Source organism: Mobula birostris, chromosome 9 (genome assembly GCF_030028105.1).
Source record: "Mobula birostris isolate sMobBir1 chromosome 9, sMobBir1.hap1, whole genome shotgun sequence".
NCBI classification, from domain to species: domain Eukaryota; kingdom Metazoa; phylum Chordata; class Chondrichthyes; order Myliobatiformes; family Myliobatidae; genus Mobula; species Mobula birostris.
In genome coordinates, this window is record NC_092378.1 from 63389250 (window position 1) to 63408953 (window position 19704).

General features: G+C 42.6%; 1 protein-coding gene across 1 annotated transcript in view; it reads right to left on the reverse strand.

The window, feature by feature from the left end:
* Positions 1 to 15281, reverse strand: part of LOC140202807 (nuclear transcription factor Y subunit beta-like) — a 34016-nt gene extending 18735 nt beyond the window's left edge. The window contains exon 1 of the mRNA XM_072268182.1: positions 15171 to 15281. The gene's annotated coding sequence lies outside the window, so the exon portion shown is untranslated. The remainder of the gene's footprint in view (positions 1 to 15170) is intronic.
* Between the last annotated feature and the right edge of the window lie 4423 nt (positions 15282 to 19704).

The following is a 19704-nucleotide window of genomic DNA, read 5'->3' on the forward strand; positions in this document are numbered from 1 at the left end:
ACAATCTTTCTGATTGATGGAGCAGGCTTTGGGGGAACAAATGGGCTACTCCTAGGACTGGAGGCCCAGAAGCTTCCTGGAGTTGGAAGCTTGCCTGTGTGTGAGAGTAGGTGAGAGGAAGGGAAAGAGGCCTGTTTTTCTGTTGTTATTTTGTATTGTTGCTGCTTGTGACGGTCTGCTAAACATCGTGGGCATGGTATGTTAGCGCCAGAATGTGTGGTGACCCTTGCAGGCTTCCCCCAGCATGTCCTTGAGTGTGTTGGTTGTTAACACGAATAACACACGCATGTTTTGATATACATGCAATAAATAAATCTGAATCCAAACCTAGCTTATACTTCTGTTACCAAGAGAATTCAATAGCACATCCTAGCCTGCTTTGACAATGAAATCATATTCAGTTACTAATTCAAGTACCTAATAGATTCACATAGACAGTACCACAGCCAATGGGATGTACGTCTAACAGAAAAGACTGGGCTTTGTTTAATATCTCTTTGGAAGTACGTCACCTCTGAGGAATTGCTGCAGTCCAGTCTTAGGTTCACAGTCTCTATAAACAACTTCATTCAACTGCAAAACTCCTATGCTCAAAGAAAAATAATTGTGCAACTTCAGTTGAAATACTTAAGATATAACATAAATACTTCAGCAATCTTAAACCTTAAACGCAAGATTTAACATGCTTGTTATGCAAATTTAATATATCTGGAGAGTTCCAAGCAGCTGAGATTTTCCTTCTGCATTGTCTTGTCCTGGACATTTTTTCCTTTTCCACACCTAGTCCTAAAAACAAAAGTACTAAAACATTGGAAACTAAGTTTACAAAACAGACAGCCATAAACACGGTGTACTCATGTGTATTATAGTTCCATATAATCATATATCAATTATGGCGCAGAAACAGGCCATCTCGGCCCTTCTAGTCCATGCCGAACTCTTGCTCTCACCTAGTCCCATCGACCTGCACTCAGCCCATAACCCTCCATTCCTTTCCTATCCATATAGCTATCCAAGTTAACTTTAAATGACAACATCGAACCTGCCTCATCCACTTCTGCTGGAGGCTCATTCCACACAGCTACCACTCTCTGAATAAAGAAGTTTCCCCTCATGTTACTCCTAAACTTTTGCCCTTTAACTCTCAACTCATGTCCTCTTGTTTGAATCTCCCCTACTCTCAATGGAAAAAGCCTATCCACGTCAACTCTATCTATCCCCCTCATAATTTTAAATACCTCTATCAAGTCCCCCCTCAACCTTCTACGGTCCAAAGAATAAAGACCCAACTTGTTCAACCTTTCTCTGTAACTTAGATTAAACTCAGGTAACACTCTGGTAAATCTTCTCTGTACTCCTTCAATTTTGTTGACATCTTTCCTATAATTCGGTGACCAGAACTGTACACAATACTCCAAATTTGGCCTTACCAATGCCTTGTACAATTTCAACATTACATCCCAACTCCTATACTCAATGCTCTGACTTATAAAGGCCAGCATACCAAAAGCTTTCTTCACCACAATATCCACGTGAGATTCCACCTTCAGGGAACTATGCACCATTATTCCTAGATCCCTCTGTTCTACTGCATTCTTCAATGCCCTACCATATACCATGTATATCCTATTTTGATTAGTCCTACCAAAATGTAGCAGCTCACATTTATCAGCATTAAACTCCATCTGCCATCTTTCAGCCCACTCTTCTAACTGGCTCAAATTTCTCTGCAAGCTTTGAAAACCTATTTCATTATCCACAACTCCACCATTTTAGTATCATCTGCATACTTACTAATCCAATGTACCACCCCATCATCCAGATCATTAATATATATATGACAAACAACATTGGACCCAGTACAGATCCCTGAGGCACACCACAAGTCACCAGCCTCCAATCTGACAAACAGTTATTCACCACTACTCTCTGGCGTCTGCCACTGCTGAATCCATTTTACTACTTCAATATTAATACCTAACGATTGAACCTTCCTAACTAACCTTCCGAGTGGAACCTTCTCAAAGGCCTTACTGAAGTCCATATAAATAACATCCACCACTTTACCCTCGTCAACTTTCCTAGTAACCCCTTCAAAAAATTCAGTAAGATTTGTCAAACATGACCTTCCATGCACAAATCCATGTTGACTGTTCCTAATCAGACCCTGTCTATCCAGATAATTATATATACCATCTCTAAGAATACTTTCCATCAATTTACCCACCACTGACATCAAACTCACAGGCCGATAATTGCTAGGTTTACTGTTAGAACCCTTTTTTAACAATGGAACAGCATGAGCAATACGCCAATCCTCCAGCACTATCCTCGCTTCTAATGACATTTGAAATATTTCTGTCAGAGCCCCTGCTATTTCCACACTAACTTCCCTCAAGGTCCTAGGGAATATCCTGTCAGGATCCAGAGATTTATCCAATTTTATATTCCTTAAAAGCCCCAGTACTTCCTCTTCTTTAATCATCATAGCTTCCATAACTACCCTACTTGTTTCCCTTACCTTACACAATTCAATATCCTTCTCCTTAGTGAATACTGAAGAAAAGAAATTGTTCAAAATCTCCCCCATCTCTTTTGGCTCCGCACATAGCCGTCCACTCTGATTCTCTAAGGGACCAATTTTATCCCTCACTATCCTTTTGCTATTAATATAACTGTAGAAACCCTTTGGATTTATTTTCACTTTACTTGCCAAAGCAACCACATATCTTCTTTTAGCTTTTCTAATTTCTCTCTTAAGATTCTTTTACATTCTTTATATTCCTCGAGCACCTCATTTACTCCAAGCTGCCGATATTTATTGTAGATCTCTCTTTTTCCAAACTAAGTTTCCAATATCCCTTGAAAACCACGGCTCTCTCAAACTTTTAATCTTTCCTTTCAACTTAACAGGAACATAAAGTTTCTGTACCCTCAAAATTTCACCTTTAAATGACCTCCATTTCTCTATTACATCCTTCCCATAAAACAAATTGTCCCAATCCACTCCTTCTAAATCTTTTCGCATCTCCTCAAAGTTAGCCTTCCTCCAATCAAAAATCTTAACCCTGGATCCAGTCCTATCCTTCTCCATAATTATGTTGAAACTAATGACATTGTGATCACTGGACACAATTTCCCTACATTGAAATGAGAATCAGCAACTAGGTCAATAACCAAAATGTATGAATTAAACACTGTAATCTCTTACAGTCAGTTGATCAAAATTCACATGGTCTGCTTGAAGTACTTTAGAACAAAATATTCCATAGGATCAGAATTAGGCCATTCAGTCCATGGAGTTTGCTCCGCCATTCCATCATAGCTAAATTACCATCCCTCTCAATCCCATTCTCCTTGTAACCTTTCATGTCCTGACTAATCAAGAACCTATCAACTTCCGCTTTAAATATACCGATTGAGTTAGCCTCCAAAGCTGTCTGTGACAATGAATTCCATAGATTCTCCACCTTCTGGCTAAATAAATTTCTCCATATTGTTCATCTATTCTGAGGCTGTGCCCTCTGGTAGTAGACTACCCCACTATTGGAAATAACCTCTCTATATCCACTCTATCTAGGCCTTCCAATATTCAATAGGTTTCAATGAGATCCCTTCTCATTCTACTAAACTCCAGTGAGTACAGGCCCAGAGCCATGTAACACTCCTCATATGTAAACCCTAATGCTTTTATTTTAAAACAATGCCATAGACTCACAATGCATGGATACAGGCCATTTGGCGTAACTCGGCTATGCTGGCCAAGATACCCATCTAAGCTATGTTCATGTTTGACCCATATAAACCTTTCCTTTGAGTATGCTGAAGATGTAAAATTTGTTTCATAATCAAAGCCTACACTAATTTTCATTATTCTGTTGACATCTAACAAGCTTACAGGAAACATTTTAATCACTGAACAGCTCTGTAAAATGGTCAACTAATTTGTACAGTCTGTTGTGGCAAAGGCTGGCCACTGAAATAGCACCTTCAAAGTTTACGCGTTAGCAAACTATCTAAATTAAAATCTAAGTTGTGATAACAACGACAAATTTAAAACATTGTTTTTTGGATGTTGACCAAGCTACGTGTTTTCTGCATTTGTTTTTATTCTAACGTCACACTGAATTGCTGCGAATTGTTAAGATAATATTCAGAGGTGTGATGATGCTCAATGGTTGAATGACTTTATTAAAAAACTATAATTTACTTATTTAGAGATATAGCGTGGAATAGACCCTTCTGGACCTTTGAGCCTCACTACCAGCATCCCACTGATTAAACCCCAATCTAATCACAAGAAAATTTACAATAACCAATTAACCTACCTGGTACGTCTTTGGACTGTGGGAGGAAACCACAGCATCCGGAGGAAACCTATACATTTATAGGGATGATGCACAGACTCTTTATAGGACGCCAGAATCGGACTCTGAACTCCAGCACCCCGAGCTGTAGTAGCATCATGCCAAAAGCTATACCCAAATTTAAAACCTACAGTGAATTCTAACTTCATATTATTTATTTTAATAAAAAAATTTCTAAGTACCTTCACCAATAAAAAACAGGCCTTCTGAAATCTACTTTATAACACAATCAGCTGTATAGCATAGAAACAGGACCTTCACCCAAAATCATCCATGCCCAGTGAACTAGTCTCATCTGGTTGCATTTGACCCATAGCTCTCTAAATCTCTTCTATCCAATCACTTATCTAGGTGACTTCTAAATGGTAATAATGTGCTCACCTCAACCACCATTTCTGACAGCTCATTCCAAATAAGCGTCACCCTTTGCATAAGAAAGCTGCCCCAATGACCTTTTTAAATCTCTCACCTCAGTTTAAACCTATAACCTCTTGTTTATAAAACACCCTTCCTGGGAAAAAGAATATATGCTTTCTTATGCCTGCATGATCTTCCATACCTATTCACATCTATACAACTCTATAAAAAATGTAACACAGGGTGAAAAGCATCCCAGAAAATTCAAAATAGCTGTAAAGAAAAGGAACAAATTTGAGTTTCAGGTCAGAACTGAATATACACTGCGTGGTCACTTTATTGGGTACCTCCTGTACTTACATCTACATTTTTAAATCTTTTTATTATTAATTATTGAAAATCGACAACAAAAAATACATTGAAATAATCAAGTCAATTTATCAATATGTATAATAATAGTCAAACTATTAACCAAGCTAAACAGTGTATCAATAATAATAATTTTAAAAAAGCTGGGTTTTTTTGCTTTAGTTAGTAGGGGTTCTTTTTTCCTTCTTTCTCTTTTCCCAAAAAATAGCTTTAACTCCTGTACTTAGTAAAGTGGTCACTTAGCGTATGTTTGAGGCCTTAGGCTGCCACTTGAAGGTTCGACGTACTGTGCATTCAGAGATGCTCTTCTGTACTCCACTGTTGTAATACATGATTATTTTAAGTTACTGTCCCTTTCCTGTTGGCTTGAACCAGTCTGGCCATTCTCCTTTGACAAGGCGTTTTTGCCCACAGAACTGCCACTCACAGGATGTTTTATTGTTTTTCGCACCATTCTCTGTAAACTCTAGAGATTGTTGTTTGTGAAAACGATAATAGGGTAAAATTCCAATCAGTGGGATGAGTTGCAGTGTAACATGGGGGTAAAATCAAAAAGGGTGATGACTGAAAGTGCTGTATTTGAATGCATGCAGTACACGGAATAAGGTAGATGATCTTGCAGTGCAGTTAGACGTTAGTAGGCATGACACTGTGGGCATCACTGAGTCATGACTGAAAGAAGATCATCGTTGGGAGCTTAATATCCAAGAATACATATTGTATCAAAAAGACAGGCAGGTAGGCAGGGGGGTGGCTCTATTGCTAAAAATTGAAAGAGATTATATAGGATTGAAAAATGTAGAAGCCTTGTGGGTAGTTAAAAAGCTGCAAGGGTAAAAAGACCCTGATGAGAGTTGTATTATACAGGCTCCTGAACAATAGACAGGATGTGGGCCACAAATTACAATGAAAGATAGAAAATGCATGTCAAAAGAGCTATGTTACCACAGTCATGGGGGATTTGAATATGCAGGCAGATTGGTGCTGGATCCCAAGAGGGGAAATTTGTAGAAAGGCTATGAGATGGCTTCTTAGAAGAGCTTGTGGTTGAGCCCACTAAGGGAAAGGCTATTCTGGATTGGGTATTGAGTAATGAATCGGATTTGATTAGGGAGCTTAAGGTGAAGGAACCCTCTGGAGGTGGTGATCATAATGATAGACTTCACCCTGCAATTTGAGAGGGAGAAGCTAAAGTCTGAAATTTCTAAGGCGCAGAATAGATAACAATTTAAAGAAGCTGACAAGGGGAGTCAAAATCAACATAAAAGCAAAAGAAATGGCATATAATAGAGCAGTGGTCCCCAACTACCAGGCTGCGAGGAAACAATATGATTTGGCAATATGAAACGATATGAGTCAGCTGCACCTTTCCTCATTCCCTGTCATGCACTGTTGAACTTGAACACCAACCACCCCCCCCCACCCCCCGTCGGCCGGTCCGCAAGAATATTGTCAATATTAAACCGGTCCGCGGTAAAAAAAAAGGTTGGGGACCCCTGTCATAGAGCAACAATTAGTGGGAAGTTACAGGATTTGAAACTTTTAAAAACCATCAGAAGGCAACAGAAAAGAAAGCCATTAAGGAGTGAAAAGGGGAAACATGAAGGTAAGCTAGCTAACAATATCAAAGAGGATACCAAAAGATCTTTCAGATACAGTATATATAGAGTAAAAGGGAGACGAGAGTAGATCAGACCACTGGAAAATGACACAGGAGAGGTAGTAATATGGAACAAGGAAATAACGTATAAACTATACAAGTAATTTGCATCTGCCTTCACTGTGGAAGACACTAACAGAATGCCGGAAGTTCATGAGTGCCAGAGAAGTGAAAGTAACTGCTATTACTAGGGAGAAAGTGTTTGGGAAGCTGAAAGGTCTGAAGGTGGATAAGTCACCTGGACCAGATGGCCTACACCCCAGGGTTCTGAAAGAGGTGGCTGGGAGTTGTGGAAGCATTAGTAGTGATCTTCCAAGCATTACCAGATATCAGTTTGATTCCGAAGGACTGGAAAATTGAAAATGTTACTTCAACTCTTCAAGAAGGGAGGCAGAAGAAAGGAAATTATAGGTCGGTTAGTCTACAAGACCAGAAGACATAGGAGAATTAGGCCATTCAGCCCATCAAGTCTGCTCCGCCATTCCTGGATCCCACTCAACACCTGGCTTCTTGCCATATCCTATAAGATAATAAGACATAAGGGCAGAATTTTAGCCTGACCTCAATGGTTGGAAAGATGTTGGAGTTGACTGTCTCAGGTACTTGGAGACACATGATAAAATAGGCCAAAGTCATCATGGTTTCTTTAAGGGAAAATCTTGCCTGACAAATCCACTAGAAAATTCTTTGAGGAAATAACAAGCATGATAGACAAAGGAGAATCAATGGATGCTGCACACTTGGATTTTCAGAAGGCCTTTGACAAGGTGCCACACAGGGCTGCTTAACAAGATGAGAGCCCATGGTATTACAGGAAAGACACTAGCATGGATATAACATTGGTTGATTAGCAGGAGGCAAAGTGGGAATAAAAGTCTTTTCTGGTTGTCTGCCGGTGTCTAATCGTGTTCCACAGGGGATTTGTGGCCAAGTTTGTGGATGTTATGAAGATAGAGAGGCAGAGAGTTTTGAGACTGCAGAAGGACTTAGATTAACAGAATGGGCACAGAAATGGTAGATGGAATACAGTGTCGGGATGTGTATGGTCATGCACTTTGGTAGAAGGGATAAAAATATAGATCATTTTCTAAATGGGCAGAAAATTTCAAAATCCTACATGCAAAGAGACTTGTGCAGGATCCCTAAACGTTAACTTGCTGGTTGACTCGATGTTGAGGAAGGCAAATGCAATGTTAGCATTCATTTCAAGAGGACTAGAATATAAAAGTAAGGATGTAATGCTGAGGCTTTATAAGACACAGGTGAGGCCTCATTTGGAGTACTGTGAGCAGTTTTGGGCCCTTTACCTAAGAAAGGATGTGCTGACATCAAAGAGGTGGTTCACAAAAATGATAGGGTAATTTTAGGGTTATCATATGAAGAGCATTTGATAGCTCTGGGCCTGCTCGCTAGAACTTAGAAGAATGAGGGGAATCTCATTGAAACCTATTGAATGCTGAAAGGCCTAGATAGAGTCAGTCAGTAGCGAATATGTGAAAATTGTTGCCACTGGCAGTGTCAGGTCAATGTGTGTATTTAAGGCAGAAGTTGATAGTTTCTTGATTAGTCAGAGTTACCAAGAGAAGGCAGGAGAATGGAGTTGAAAGGGAAAAATGGATCAGTCATGAAATGGCAGAGCAGTCTTGATGGGCTGCATGGCTTAATTCTGATCTTATGGTTTAATACCCCAGGAGATCAGCAATTTCTGAGATACTCAAACAACCCCATCTTGCACCAAAAATCATTTCACGGTCAAAGCCACTTAGATCACATTTCTTCACCCTTCTGATGTTTGGTCTTAAGAACAATTGAAACACTTGATCATATCTACATGCTTTTATGCACTAAGTTACTGCCACATAATTGCCTGATTAGATATTTTCATTAACAAGGTATACAGGTGTACCTAATAAAGTGGCCACGGAGACTACAGGTCATATCCAGTTCAAATTTCAACACCAATGAAATATTTTCAAGATGAGTGCTTTTAGGAACAAGAGACTGACGTTGACAAACCTGCTATATGTTTCCAATATTTTCTATTTTAGCTTACTGATAACTACCTCACTTGGTGATTGGAAAACTTTACCTGAAACTCTTCATACTGCAACTAAAATGATTAAGAAATTAGAATAAACACCAGATTTGGTGATTTAGACTTCAAATGGAAACATTTGGCTTCAAAGTGAGGCAAACAAGTCAACCTTCTACAATAAACCAAAATTAACCAATGTTAGCAATACTAACTTAAAATTCTTTTCCACTTTGAAGGGGATCTTTTAAATGAGTTAGTGCCTAGGATAAAAATCCAGAATCTCAAACATGCTTGCAAAAAGTGGCTGTAAATTAACACAGCTCAATTCTGTCCCATAAAATACTTTAAACACAGAACACTACATTACAGGCCCTTCAGGCCACAATGTGGTGTCAATCTTACACCCTACTCTTAAGATCAATCTAATCTTTCCCTCTACATAGCCCTCCATTTTTCTATCATTCATGCTTCAGCACAAGGTTCATTAGCAGGTAAGTATAATTGTCACATATGTGGAATTCTATGCCACAGAGAAGTATGGAAGGATAACCCAATTCAATACAGATTGCAGAGAAGTAAGGCAAATTTTCCAACCAGCTGAAAGTAACAACCTTTACTGTGTTACTTTCCAGAACATTCTTTCTCCCCCGCAATACTAAAATAAAACTCAGCTGTGCTAACAATTCACTGTTTAGGAATGAATACCACCAAATTCAATTCACACTGAATATTTTCTTATTTAGTCAATCTAAAACAACATCTGAACAACAAACCACGACTCATACTGTATTATACGGTACAGCGCAGCAGCACAGCTGTTAGCGTAACCCTTTACAATGCCAGCTATAGGATCGGGGTTCGATTCCTGCCGCTGTCTGTATATTTCTCCCATGATTTTGTATGTTTCCTCCGGGTGCTCCGGTTTTCTTCCACATTATAAAGACATAGTTAAGGTTAGTGAGTTGGGGGGCATGCTATTTTAACACTGGAAGCAAGGATGCCCAGTGCAATCCTTGCTGATTTGATTTGATGCAAATGACACATTTCACTGTACGTTTTGATGTACATTTGACAAATAATAATTTAACAAAGATTGAAACCTTCAAAACTACAGTATTATCAAGAGAAATTTGCTGAAATATTATTCCAAAACAGTTTACAGGTGCCTGTCTTCTTCAACTATCTAAGTTTGCTGACATATTTAGGGACTTCCGGCCAGCTGTTCTCCTCAGTCTCCACACTGAGCTGTTACAGCAGGTGCATCAAAATTATCTACATAAAACATGCAGTGCAAGCACAAGCTACCCTGCTTAATTGGCCATAGCAGTAGGCAAGTCGAACTTGAGTTTCCTCTCACCCTTTTCAACCCGACCTATCAGGAATGGTGACTTATTCTTTCTTACATGTGTTCATCCAGGTTCCACATTCTCTTGGCAAAGTTTCTCCCAAAATTCCTTTTCTGTACATTTGTGACTCTCTTTTACAAATGGCACAATCCAAAGCTCATGTTTACAAACTGTCCAGAAACAGCTATCGAGTCACTGAACCAACAAACATTCAGATGACCTGGGAGATGCTAACGTTCCCCTGGCTTTATTAAGTAGGCAGAAATCACCCAGTCAATTGCTCAAATGATACCACAAAACAAATTTTCCATCCTATTGTCTTTGCTCTGCTCTTGCACGGTTGTATCCAGCATTTCAGAAGTAATTAAAGCATATCAGGCCATCTGGAGAATGTAAAACGTGCTACTTCAGAGGAAGTTCTGTTTTCAGTTGCAGCTTAGTCTCAACAACACAGGCTCATTAAAAAATGTAAATTAACAATCATGAAGGGCTCCACATTTATTCTTCCAGTTCTGGCTTTTTACATATTTATCCAATGCCTCAGGATCGCCAGTGGAGCCTACGGCCATCACATTATACACTAATGTTTCTCCTGCTCTCCAGTCGTGGCCCTGTGGAATTATTTTTGTCAAGTTCAGAAAATGTGAGTTAAAGCTCCACAGTAGAGATCAGAACACAAAGGTTAGCTTAAACCCCAGTGTCCTACAAAGAAAGATCTGCATTGTTGAGAGATGGAGCATTGTGTGGTTCAGAGGAAGAGACGTTAAAGCAGGCAATAAATAGTGCGCTGGATGAAGTCAGCAGTCGAACAACACCTGTGGGGGGCGGGGGAATGGGGGAAGGAAATGTTGACTTCAGGATGAAATCCTCCACCACCAGAACTAATTGTGGAGAGGAGGATAGTCAGTACAGAAGGCAGAGGTGATTGGTGAACTGAAGATAACGGGCAAATGGAGCCAGGTTGTGGGTTGGGAGGCAGAGGCAGGTGGATGCGGTCCAAAAAAATGAGAGGCAGAGGGAGCCATTTACATGGAGGTGAGGTTCACTTGACTGTGTCTCCCAATTCTATCCCTCCTCCTCCCCTATATGGCTCCATCTGCTCATAATCTTTCACCCTCCTCAGTCCACCCATCATCTACAGGTCCCTGTCTCACCCCTCCCACTGATTTACACTGGCTATCTACCTACCCGCCCCACCCTCCATATTCATCCTGATGCAGGGTTTTGACTCAAAACATCAATTCCTTAATTCCTTCCACCACCACCACTACCCCACTCCCCCACATCACAGATGCTGCTTGACCTAGTGAGGCCCTCCAGGAAGTTGTTCAGATTGTTTGTTGCTCTAGACTGCACCATCTGCAGTCTCTCGTGTTGTCACCATTGTCATCACCAGGCAGATTTCATTTATGTGTGTGGGACCACACTAAGCACAGATTAGCTGTCATAGGAAAACAGCAGGAACAAAACAAACACATTCACAGAGACACCCCATTCAGCCCTACCCAGAACACAATGAACATTGCTTGAAATGAACCCCAAAACAGATGCACTTCTCATATGCAAATAGGAGGTGAGTCTTCCACACTGTGCAGGGCACAGTTCAAACAATTCTGTGCAATTCACAAAGTGTCTACAATATGCTTAGGAGCAGAAACAAATTCAAAGTTTCTGAAAAGTAGACACTGGGCTACACAATTTGTTGCTCTATCCTTGAGTCACAGGATGAACAATACTGGCTTCACTGCAGTGACAAAATGTTAAAACATGTCATAACTATGAGAACTTTGGGATATTCTGAAATAGCGAAAAGGTACAACAGCGGCTATATTTCATTAAGAGATTTGGTAATGTCAACAAAGACTAGCAAATTTCTACAAGTGGAGAGCATTCTAACTGGTCGCATCACCGTCTGGTTTGGAGGTGCCAATGCACAGGATCGGGAAAAGCTGCAAAGGTTTGTAAACTCTGTCAGCTTCATCATGGGCACTAACCTCCCCACCGAGGACTTCTTCAAGAGGCAACGCCTTGAAAAGGCGTCATCCATCACCCAGGACATGCCCTCTTATTACTACCATCGGAAAGGAGGTACAGGAGCCTGAACAGGCAAACTCAACAGCTTTTTCCCTTCCGCCATCAGATTTCTGAACAATGAACCAACCCAGGAATGCTACCTCACTATATTTTTATATATACACACACATATTTCATGTAATCCACAGTTTTTATTGCACTGGATTGCTGTCACAAAACAACAAAGTTCATGACATATGCCAGTGATATTAAACCTGATTCTGATTACAGTAATGGAATATTTTTCATTTCTTCTTAAAAGCAATTTTTCCACCCTTCCTTAGGCACCTGCAAAACACTGAAAGGAGATTTTCCCACATGTAAATGTGCTGACTAACACAGCTGTCATTGTATAAAGGGCAGGTACTGCATGAATCTCACACAAAACATACCCAACATGGGGTTATGCAGATAATTTAGAATCTTATCAAGCACCTACAAGCATTCACCACTGAGGGTGTTATATGTCACTGGGCCTGTTTGTTGTAACTGACACTTTCAGTATTATTGATCAGTGGATGCCAAAACCCCAATGATGTACTGCTGTTGCAGCAAGTGTTAATTCATGGTTGAATGCTACCGAGGAAAATGATATCCACAATATAGTTTAAAAACGCAAACAACAGGAATTCTGCAGATGCTGGAAATTCAAGCAACACACATCAAAGTTGCTGGTGAACGCAGCAGGCCAGGCAGCATCTCTAGGAAGAGGTGCAGTCGACGTTTCAGGACGAAGGGTCTCAGCCTGAAACGTCGACTGCACCTCTTCCTAGAGATGCTGCCTGGCCTGCTGCGTTCACCAGCAACTTTGATGTGTGTTGTCCACAATATAGTTGTCATCTTTCCTAGATTGCCCATATATATATTTGCTTAACAGAAGCTAATCAAATTGATTTTATTTTGTGTCTGATATGAAATAAACTGCTCATTTCTATCCTTAGCATTCAGTTTACTGAACTTCATTTAAATTGGACACAGGCAACCATTTGCAAGCTGAAACAGCACCTGGTAATAAAAAGAACAAAAAAGCAGCAATGTCAATTGCCCTAATTAAAGTGAAATCCAAGTACAGTAGGTTCATCTGTTGATCCTTCTGCGAGCACACACACAATTTGAACTTTCACACAAGTGTTAGCACAAGTTTTAAATTGCTCCTAGTTACAAACAGAAAACAGAGGGTATGACCAACATCAATGAATTTATTTTTTTGGAACTTGCCTTGCACAACTTCAACATTCAGTAGCTATTCATTGCTTGCATTTTGTGACATCCTCAAAGGGGATGTACACATTCAGGGCTTTACTTTTTTAAAAAAACTTTCTTCGGGGCAACTTTGACAACTAACCTAATGAGATTGTCAGTTTTAATCACAAAACAGCAACACGATTTGTACCTGCTCGTTCACATTTGAGTGAGCAGTGAGGTAAAGTACATACTCAGCTTGAAACTTCACACGTCAATTTGAAACCGGTAAGGGTGCACAGAGGTAGATACTACAAAGCAGAATAAAATGCCAGAGAGCATAAGAACTTAGAACCTGCTGAAGGCACAGGTACCTCCCTAATGAGCTAGTGATATTCACTCAGTCCAAAGGGGAATCATGTGGCTTAACTCTACCACCTCATTCTCATTGGGCTTGGAACAAAGGGGAAAACCTAACAAAGTGCAACAAAACAAAGCATCCTGACTTGCTGCATCACCGCCTGGTATGGGAACTGCACTTCCCTCAATCACAGGACTCTGCAGAACAGTGCGGACAGCCCAGTGCATCTGTAGATGTGAACTTCCCACTATTCAGGACAACTGTATTTCTATGTTAAACTGAATGTCCTGTTTTTACTCCTCATGAACATGAAGGATGCAAATAATAGTCAATTCAATCTGCATCTTCCATCCCTCCCTCCCCAGGCTGCCCACTTCCTGCACACCTTCTTTCCCCAGTGCTTAACCACATCTCCCCTTGATTCCCCCTTCCATTTACCTTACAGCCCCACTTTCTTAATTAGGATGCACTTCCACTTCAGTATACCTCACAATCCACACTGACTGGCTATTCCTACATAAAAATCAAAAGGTTCTCCCTCCGCTTTTCCCTCCTTCAAATGGCTCGCACCCACCCACCACCACTACCTCCTCAACCTCTGCAGGTTCCCCATCATCCACTGTTTCTATCCCACCCCAGTCCCCATGGGCTTCCCATCCTCCTCTCAACCCCATTCCAATGGGCTCTCCATCCTCCTCTTTCCACCCCACAGGTTCTCTCTCACCCCTTTCTCCCAAACACACACAAGTACACGTACTCCCTGTCCTTTGCGCCCCCCCATCGGCTCCCTATTATCCACTCACAACCTTTCTCTCGCTTGCTACCTCTCTTCCCAACCCCCTCCAACGACCCCCTATCCGTCTCTTCCACACCCTCCCAACACGGGATCTCCATCCTCTTCTTTCCCTACCCATCAGGGGATCCCTATCCTTCACTTCACGCCTTCCCATTCAGGCATCGCCTCAAACTAAACCCCTGCCCTCAGTCCAAGGCCCCAGCTCCGGGCCTATGGACCGCGGTCTCTCATTCCCGCCTCCACAGTTTCGCGACCGGCCTGTCCCCTCGGGCCTGCCCCCCTCTCCTCACAGTCTGGGGAAGGAAAGAAGATGTGAGTGCTGGAGCCCCGGGGGTGGCATGCGGTCGAAGGCGACTGGTGCAGGGCCCACCCAAACCACGAGCTCGAGTTACGGCGGGCGGCCGAGCAGCGGGAAGCGAAGATTTGGGAGGGGGGGGACGGTCGGAAAGGCGAGAGCGAACGAGGCCCGGGGCTCCGGTAAAACTGAAGCGGGGGGAAAGGTGAGAAGGAGCGGCGACTCAAGCCGCGCTGCCGCCGTCCGCTCGGCTGACAGGAGGCGGCCGCCAGGTTCAAGCGCCGAGCCCGGAGCCACCGGTAGCGATCATTGGCCGAGCGGCGACAAACCTTATTGAAGCGCAGCCGGAGCCCTGGTTGGTTGGTCGCAGAGTCGCCTGTGGTTGGACAAAATGGCTGCGGAGGAGCCAGTCCCAGCGCGGAGCTGCACGTCCGGGACACGGCCCGGCCCGCCCTCCCTCCCTCCCTCCCCCGGCCGCCGCACGCTCCTCCTCCCCGGCCGTCACCACCCTCCCACCCCTTCCCAACTCCGACGCTGCCGATCTCTCTTCCTCCCCGGCTCCCTACAGGCCCCACCCGCCGGCTGATTCTACTCCCTCCCCGTCAGAAGCGTATCGCCATTGTTTCACCGCCCCCCTCCCCGTCTCACACAACTCCTCCACCGTCAGGCCGACTCACCCGCAGCTAATCGAGGCTTGACCCCCCCCCCCCACCCCACATCCTGGAGCTACAGGTTCAGTACCTTGCCTCCCAACCCCGGTGGTTCTCCAGCTCCCGTTAGATCCCCAGCACGGCATTGCAGCTCCAGCGCCCCGTCACCCCACACTCAGCTTTCAGTATGTCCCCAGCACGGAGTTACAGCTCCAGGATCCCCATCGGTTCACAAACACAAGAGATTCTACAGATGCTGGAAATCGTGAGTAACACAGCATCTAAAGAGGGAACGAACATTCGACGTTTCGGGCCGAGACCCTTCCCTTTCATCAGGATGTTATGTGTGTGTCTATGGTTCATGAGTTCTGGTTATGTCCCCAGCACGGAGCTGCACGAACCCCACCCCCACCCCCACCCCGCCTCTCGCCATGTCACCATCTCGGAGCTGCACCTCCGGCATCCTACAGTAAGCACTTCATTCTCTATCTCGACTAGAAGGGTCCCTTACTAAGACTCCCACGTTTTTGCCTCGCTTGGTCTATGTCCTCAGCACAAGCTGTCTGCTTTCCTGTTCATTCTATATCTTAAATTGCAAGCTGCACTTCGAGCATCCTACTTTAAACTTGTCCCCAGCGCGGAGCCACGAGATCGCGCTGTTAAACGCAGTTAACTTAATGTCCCAACACTTCCAGGAACTTGCTCCTATCCCTCCCATACAACACACCATAAGTACAAAGTTACACTTCTGGGATCTTCCTACAACCCTTCTCGTGTCCCAGCACACCAAGATCTGATTGATTCCTCTATCCTCCCCTTGCCTTTCCATGTTAGAACATAGAATAGTACAGTACAGTACAGGCCCTTCGGCCCACAATGTTATGCCGACCCTTAAACCCTACCTCCCATATGACCCCCCCCCCCACCTTTAATTCCTCCATATACCTGTCTAGCAGTGTCTTAAATTTCACTAGTGTATCTGCCTCCACCACGGACTCAGGCAGTGCATTCTCTCTTCAGTACAAAAAACTTCCTCTAATATCCCCCTTGAACTTCCCACCCCTTACCTTAAAGCCATATCCTCTTGTACTGAGCAGTGAAGAGGCACTGGCTGTCCACTCTTATCTATTACACTTAGTATCTTGTATACCTCTATCATGTCTCTTCTCATCCTCCTCTCCAAAGAGTAAAGTCCTAGCTCCCTTAATCTGTGATCATAATGCACATTCTCTAAACCAGGAAGCATCCTGGTAAATCTCCTCTGTACCCTTTCCAATGCTTCCACATCCTTCCTATAGTGAGGTGACCAGAACTGGACACAGTACTCCAAGTGTGACCTAACCAGAGTTTTATAGAGCTGCATCATTACATCGCGACTCTTAAACTCTATCCCTCGACTTATGAAAGCTAATACCCCATAAGCTTTCTTAACTACCCTATCTACCTGTGAGGCAACTTTCAGGGATCTGTGGACATGTCCCCCCAGATCCCTTTGCTCCTCCACACTACCAAGTATACTGCCATTTACTTTGTACTCTGCCTTGGAGTTTGTCCTTCCAAAGTGTACCACCTCACATTCCATTTTGTAACTGAATTCAGCTGAGATCTACAGACTGAAGAGGCAATGCTTTTAAATGTGGAAACTGAGTGATATTTAATTTAGAGACATATAAGACTGTAGATACTGAGTGGTTGAGCAGCATCTGTGGAGACAAAGGGATGATCAATGTTTCAGGCCCATTCCCTGCATCAGGACATATTTAATTTGGGCTTATTTGAGATCCAGGCTTTCATAAGTTTTCCTCCTGTTCTGATTATGGAATCTTAATAATCAAAATGAAAACTCAGCATTTTTTTTTACTTTCAGATCAATAATTTAATAGCAGAGACAAATTCATCCAGAATTAGTTGGTGTGTTATATTTAGAGAGTATCTAGACACCTGTTCCTTTAAGAAGGATTAGAGTGGCCAAGATTCTTGGCACTAATGAATATCTTCCTACCCACTCGCTAAAGAAAAGTAAGCTGTGGTCTTGGATAAAGGAAAGATTAAGTTCACGGAATCATGACTATAGAGCATCAAAGGGGGCCTCCTGTGTTTATCATTTGTTTTGATGGAGCTACCAATTAGTTTAGCATTTTAATACTGACCCCATTAATACTGAATTTTGTTATAAATATATGTAAATTCATTTCCCTTGAAGAGCTATCTTTGATGGTCACACTGGTGTTACACGTAACTGTTCATTTTTAAAAAGAATGCCACTTAGTATGGGCTGGCGTTGGAGGGGGTCCAGAGAATGATCCCAAGAATGAAGGGGTTAATGGATGAGGTGCATTTGATAGATCTGGGCCTGTGATTGCTGGAGTTTAGAAGAATTAGAGGAGATCTCATTGAAACCTATCAAATATTGAAAGGCCTACAGTATGTAGAGTGGACATACAAAGGATGTTTCCAATAGTGGGGGAGTCTAGGATCAGAGGGCACAGCCTCAGAATAGAAGGACTTCCCTTTTAGAACAGAATTGACAAAGAATTTCTTTAGCCAGAGGGTGGTGAATCCGTGGAATTCATTGCCACAGACAGCTGTGGAGACCATCATTGGATATATTGAAAGCAGAGGTTGATAGGTGCTTGATTAGTAAGGGAGTCAAAGGTTAAGGCGACAAGGCTGGAGAGTGGGGTTGAGAGAGACAATGAATCCACCGTGATGGAATGGCGGAGCAGACTCAATGGGTCAAAAGGCCTCATTCTTAGTCATAGTCATACTTTATTGATCCCAGGGGAAATTGGAACTTCTACTGTATGTCATATGGTCTTTGCCTATAGGCTCCTTTTCTTTAATTAATTCATTTTTATTTGCAAGTAGCCACTTTCTTTTTGCTATTTATTCAATCAAAAACCCAAATCATTTTTGAAAATCTTTTAAGTATCCCCGCAACCTTCTTTGCTCCAGTAATAATTATAGCTTCTCCAGTTTCTCTACTTGACAGCATCAATTTACATTACTTCTCAATGCCTCAGTAAAGTAGCCAGCATAATCAAAGACCCCACCTACTCCGAACATTCTATCCTCTTCCCTCTCCCTTCGGGCGGAAGATACAAAAGCCTGAAAGTAAGCCTTACCAGACTCAAGGACAGCTTCTACCCTGCTGTCATCAGTCTCTTGAATGGTCTTCTCGTGTGATAGGATGGGCTCTTCAGCTCACACAGATACCTCTAAAGTCAAAGTAAAATTTATTATCAGAGTACATACATGTTGCCAAGATTCTTTTTCCTGCAGGCATACTTAGCAAATCTATAGAACAGTAGCTGTAAACAGGATCAATGAACAACAAATCGTGCAAATGCAAATACAAATAAATAACAAGCATGAAATAACAAGATAAAGAGTCCTTAAATAGACCATTGGTTGTGGGAACACCAGAAATAGAATGAGTGTAATTATCTCAGGCAACACACCTCAAATTTGCTGGTGAACGCAGCAGGCCAGGCAGCATCCCTAGGAAGAGGTACAGTCGACGTTTCGGGTCGAGACCCTTTGTCAGGACCTGAATCCTGACGAAGGGTCTCGGCCCGAAACGTCGAATGTACCTCTTCCTAGAGATGCTGCCTGGCCTGCTGCATTCACCAGCAAATTTGAGGTGTGTTGCTTGAATTTACAGCATCTGCAGAATTCCTTGTGTTTTGTGAGTGTAGTTATCTCCTTTTGTTCGAGAGCCTGATGGTTGATGGGTAGTAACTGTTCCTGAACCCGGTAGTGCGAGTCCTGAGGCTCCTGCACCTTCCACCAGATGGCAGCAGTGAGAAAAGAGCATGGCCTGGGTGGTGAGGATCTTTGACGATGGATGCTGCTTTTCTACAGCAGTGTTTCATGTAGATGTGCTCAATGTTTGGGAGGGTTTTATCCGTGATGTACTGAGCTGAACCCACTACCTTTTTGTAAGATTTTCTGCTCAAAGACATTGGTGTTTCCATACCAGGCCGAAATGCAGCCAGTCAGCACACATTCCACCACACATCTAGAGAAGTTTGCCGAGGTTTTTGATGACATGCCAAATCTCTGCAGACTCTTGAGGAAGTAGAGGCGCTGGTGTGCTTTCTTTGCAATTACATTTATATGATGGGTCCAGGGCGGGTCCTCTGAGATAGTGACACCCAGGAATTTAAAAGTTACTGATCCTCTCCACCTCTGATCCTCTGATGACTACTGA